We start from the raw sequence: 5,355 nt of genomic DNA, 5'->3' as shown, positions 1-5,355 counted from the left end.
CTCATTCAGACCGCTAGGTGTAATTGTTTGTAGGTCTCTTATCCACCTACGTTCCACTGCTTTTCACCGCCCACTGGTCCACCCAGAACACGACTGTAATCCTGATATAGAGGTAAGTGATGCGGTGATCCTGGAAATGAGTCACTAGTTCTGTGTAAATGGGCCCGTTTGATATTGTATAGATGTTGTTTAAGTCTATTTTCTATTGTATACTGGGTTTCCCCAATGTAGTGTTTTTTTGCTAAATGTGCAAGTGATTATATATATGACATTTGGAGTGTATAGTGAAATGGAGTCTAAAACTGGTGTGGAGGTCTTGCTGTATGAGTTTGAAATTAATTGTCTTGGTCTGAAGTGGGCCGTGTAGGGTTTGGGTGGTTGTGGGGCCTTGGTACTGTATTTAGCTTGGAGGAGGATGTCTTTGAGGCTCTTATTCCTCCTAAATGCTGAGATTATTCTATACGGCTGGAGGGGTGTTTGTGCCTGTTGGGTGATGGAAAAATGGTGTTTGAACGCCTGATGTAAAGGTCTGATCCTATATGAGAATGTAGTAACTAGGATGATGAGTATTGTCTGCTGTTCGGAAGGGAATGAGAGGAGGAAAGAAGATTGTGGTTCCGAGGGGGTCAATTTTCAAATTGGTTGTTCTAGGAGGGGTAAGGTTAGGGGTAGGGTTATGATTAGGATTAGGGGTGGGGTTAAGGGTGGGGTTATGGTTAGGGTTAGAGTTAAGGTTAGTGGTGGGGTTAGGGTTAGTGGTGGGGTTAAGAGTGGGGTTAAGGGTGGGGTTATGGTTAGGTTAGAGTTAAGGTTAGTGGTGGGGTTAGGGATAGTGGTGGTGGGGTTATGGTTAGGTTTAGGTTAGTGGTGGTTGGGGATTAGGGTTAGTGGTGGGGTTAGGGTTAGTGGTGGGGTTAGGGGTGGGCTTATGGTTATGGTTAGAGTTAGGATTAGGGTTAGTGGTGGCATTAGTGGTAGCCTACCTCAGCAGTACTGTATCATTTTAATCATTTTAGTCAATTAGATTCTTGCTACGTAAGCTTAACTTTCTGAACATTCGAGACGTGTAGTCCACTTGTCATTCCAATCTCCTCTGCATTAGCGTAGCCTCTTCTCTAGCCTGTCAACTATGTGTCTGTCTATCCCTGTTCTCTCCTCTCTGCACAGACCATACAAACGCTCCACACCGCATGGCCGCGGCCACCCTAATCTGGTGGTCCCAGCGCGCACGACCCACGTGGAGTTCCAGGTCTCCGGTAGCCTCTGGAACTGCCGATCTGCGGCCAACAAGGCAGAGTTCATCTCAGCCTATGCCTCCCTCCAGTCCCTCGACTTCTTGGCTCTGACGGAAACATGGATCACCACAGACAACACCGCTACTCCTACTGCTCTCTCTTCGTCCGCCCACGTGCTCTCGCACACCCCGAGAGCTTCTGGTCAGCGGGGTGGTGGCACCGGGATCCTCATCTCTCCCAAGTGGTCATTCTCTCTTTCTCCCCTTACCCATCTGTCTATCGCCTCCTTTGAATTCCATGCTGTCACAGTTACCAGCCCTTTCAAGCTTAACATCCTTATCATTTATCGCCCTCCAGGTTCCTCGGAGAGTTCATCAATGAGCTTGATGCCTTGATAAGCTCCTTTCCTGAGGACGGCTCACCTCTCACAGTTCTGGGCGACTTTAACCTCCCCACGTCTACCTTTGACTCATTCCTCTCTGCCTCCTTCTTTCCACTCCTCTCCTCTTTTGACCTCACCCTCTCACCTTCCCCCTACTCACAAGGCAGGCAATACGCTCGACCTCATCTTTACTAGATGCTGTTCCTCCACTAACCTCATTGCAACTCCCCTCCAAGTCTCCGACCACTACCTTGTATCCTTTTCCCTCTCGCTCTCATCCAACACTTCCCACACTGCCCCTACTCGGATGGTATCGCGCCGTCCCAAATTTCGCTCTCTCTCCCCGCTACTCTCTCCTCTTCCATCCTATCATCTCTTCCCTCTGCTCAAACCTTCTCCAACCTATCTCCTGATTCTGCCTCCTCAACCCTCCTCTCTTTCTGCATCCTTTGACTCTCTATGTCCCCTATCCTCCAGGCCGGCTCGGTCCTCCCCTCCCGCTCCGTGGCTCGACGACTCATTGCGAGCTCACAGAACAGGGCTCCGGGCAGCCGAGCGGAAATGGAGGAAAACTCGCCTCCCTGCGGACCTGGCATCCTTTCACTCCCTCCTCTCTACATTTTCCTCCTCTGTCTCTGCTGCTAAAGCCACTTTCTACCACTCTAAATTCCAAGCATCTGCCTCTAACCCTAGGAAGCTCTTTGCCACCTTCTCCTCCCTCTTGAATCGTCCTCCCCCTCCCCCTCCTCCCTCTCTGCAGATGACTTCGTCAACCATTTTGAAAAGAAGGTCGACGACATCCGATCATCGTTTGCTAAGTCAAACGACACCGCTGGTTCTGCTCACACTGCCCTACCCTGTGCTCTGACCTCTTTCTCCCCTCTCTCTCCAGATGACATCTCGCGTCTTGTGACGGCCGGCCGCCCAACAACCTGCCCGCTTGACCCTATCCCCTCCCTCTTCTCCAGACCATCTCCGGTGACCTTCTCCCTTACCTCACCTCGCTCATCAACTCATCCCTGACCGCTGGCTACGTCCCTCCCGTCTTCAAGAGAGCGAGAGTTGCGCCCCTTCTGAAAAAACCTACACTCGATCCCTCCGATGTCAACAACTACAGACCAGTATCCCTTCTTTCTTTTCTCTCCAAAACTCTTGAACGTGCCGTCCTTGGCCAGCTCTCCCGCTATCTCTCTCAGAATGACCTTCTTGATCCAAATCTGTCAGGTTTCAAGACTAGTCATTCAACTGAGACTGCTCTTCTCTGTATCACGGAGGCGCTCCGCACTGCTAAAGCTAACTCTCTCTCCTCTGCTCTCATCCTTCTAGACCTATCGGCTGCCTTCGATACTGTGAACCATCAGATCCTCCTCTCCACCCTCTCCGAGTTGGGCATCTCCGGCGCGGCCCACGCTTGGATTGCGTCCTACCTGACAGGTCGCTCCTACCAGGTGGCGTGGCGAGAATCCGTCTCCTCACCACGTGCTCTCACCACTGGTGTCCCCCAGGGCTCTGTTCTAGGCCCTCTCCTATTCTCGCTATACACCAAGTCACTTGGCTCTGTCATAACCTCACATCGTCTCTCCTATCATTGCTATGCAGACGACACACAATTAATCTTCTCCTTTCCCCCTTCTGACGACCAGGTGACGAATCGCATCTCTGCTTGTCTGGCAGACATATCAGTGTGGATGACGGATCATCACCTCAAGCTGAACCTCGGCAAGACGGAGCTGCTCTTCCTCCCGGGAAGGACTGCCCGTTCCATGATCTCGCCATCACGGTTGACAACTCCATTGTGTCCTCGTCCCAGAGCGCTAAGAACCTTGGCGTGATCCTGGACAACACCCTGTCGTTCTCAAATAACATCAAGGCGGTGGCCCGTTCCTGTAGGTTCATGCTCTACAACATCCGCAGAGTACGACCCTGCCTCACACAGGAAGCGGCGCAGGTCCTAATCCAGGCACTTGTCATCTCCCGTCTGGATTACTGCAACTCGCTGTTGGCTGGGCTCCCTGCCTGTGCCATTAAACCCCTACAACTCATCCAGAACGCCGCAGCCCGTCTGGTGTTCAACCTTCCCAAGTTCTCTCACGTCACCCCGCTCCTCCGCTCTCTCCACTGGCTTCCAGTTGAAGCTCGCATCCGCTACAAGACCATGGTGCTTGCCTACGGAGCTGTGAGGGGAACGGCACCTCAGTACCTCCAGGCTCTGATCAGGCCCTACACCCAAACAAGGGCACTGCGTTCATCCACCTCTGGCCTGCTCGCCTCCCTACCACTGAGGAAGTACAGTTCCCGCTCAGCCCAGTCAAAACTGTTCGCTGCTCTGGCCCCCAATGGTGGAACAAACTCCCTCACGACGCCAGGACAGCGGAGTCAATCACCACCTTCCGGAGACACCTGAAACCCCACCTCTTTAAGGAATACCTAGGATAGGATAAAGTAATCCTTCTCACCCCCCTTAAAAGACCTAGATGCACTATTGTAAAGTGGCTGTTCCACTGGATGTCATAAGGTGAAAGCACCAATTTGTAAGTCGCTCTGGATAAGAGCGTCTGCTAAATGACTTAAATGTAAATGTAAATGTAATGTAATATGCGTTAGAGTTAGGGGTGGGGTTAGGGTTAGGTGTTTTGTGGAACAAACAAAGAGACACGGAGGAAGACAGGAGAGAGAAGCTATGAGTAGCAGACCAATACGCGACTGTGGACTTTGTTGTAAACAGAATCTAGTGCGGCTAGATCGACATTTGAAGTGTGTACATGCACTTAAGTTCGGTACAATGGAATGGACGAATGCTATGCAATTTAGCCGGATTTCGACTGAGAGAAGGCGGGCCGAATCAGTGCTTGAACCGCGGCCGGAGGACCCTGCGATTTGGCAGTGTTCAGAAAGTGAGTTGTCCGTGGAGCAGCAGCTGGTGGACGAGGGTGTGCAGCAGCTGGTGTCCCAGGGTGAGCAGCAGCCGGTGGACGAGGGGGATGAGACGGCAGGTTCTTCGGCAGCGGTGCAGCCAACCAGTCAAGTCGGTAGTGAACTGTGCTCGGAACCGAGGGAGCAAGGCTGCGTCTTGGTGACTTCCACTGAGAGCAAGAGTGATGAAGACGGCGTTGTGCCGTCCCAAATTCAGGTTTGGAGTAATGCAATATTGACTGAGTATGAAAACTATATTGTGGGTATACACCCTTCAGTTAAACGCATTGACAATAGTCGCACCAGTATGTCCCGAGTACGGCAATTCCTCTACATTATGTCGGAGGGAAAGGCCGATGAAGGACTGTCTTTTCTAGATGACTACAGACGTGTGTCTGATTGGTATGCTCAATGTGACGGCCGTGGTTTGGCACCATCCACGTTAAAAATGTACCGAGCCGATGTTAGAGTTTTCCTCAAATATCTTATTCAGTTCCGGCCAGATGGTATGCAAGCTAAGGTCGTTGCAATTCGAAAGATGTTACTCTGCTTGGCGAAGATGGACAGGGACTCGCGGCAGAGCCAGGCAACACATAGGGCAAAATTCCGCCAACGCTGCAGGGACGAGGTGCTCAGCGCTGCGGAGTTAAAACGCTTTGTTGAGCTAAGCAATCAAGCCATTCCTTCAGTCCTAAGTAGGCTGGAGGAACGTGCCACATGCTCTGACAGGCGTAGGTTTGCAGCTCTCATGTCCAGCCGGTTGGCAATATTTAATGGCACTCGATGATCCCCAGTGACAATGTTTAGTGTGAGTGATTTCAGTGA

Source organism: Oncorhynchus nerka, unplaced genomic scaffold (assembly GCF_034236695.1).
Source record: "Oncorhynchus nerka isolate Pitt River unplaced genomic scaffold, Oner_Uvic_2.0 unplaced_scaffold_1175, whole genome shotgun sequence".
Classification (NCBI taxonomy): domain Eukaryota; kingdom Metazoa; phylum Chordata; class Actinopteri; order Salmoniformes; family Salmonidae; genus Oncorhynchus; species Oncorhynchus nerka.
The sequence above is the reverse complement of the archived record's forward strand: the minus strand, read 5'-3'. Positions refer to the sequence as shown.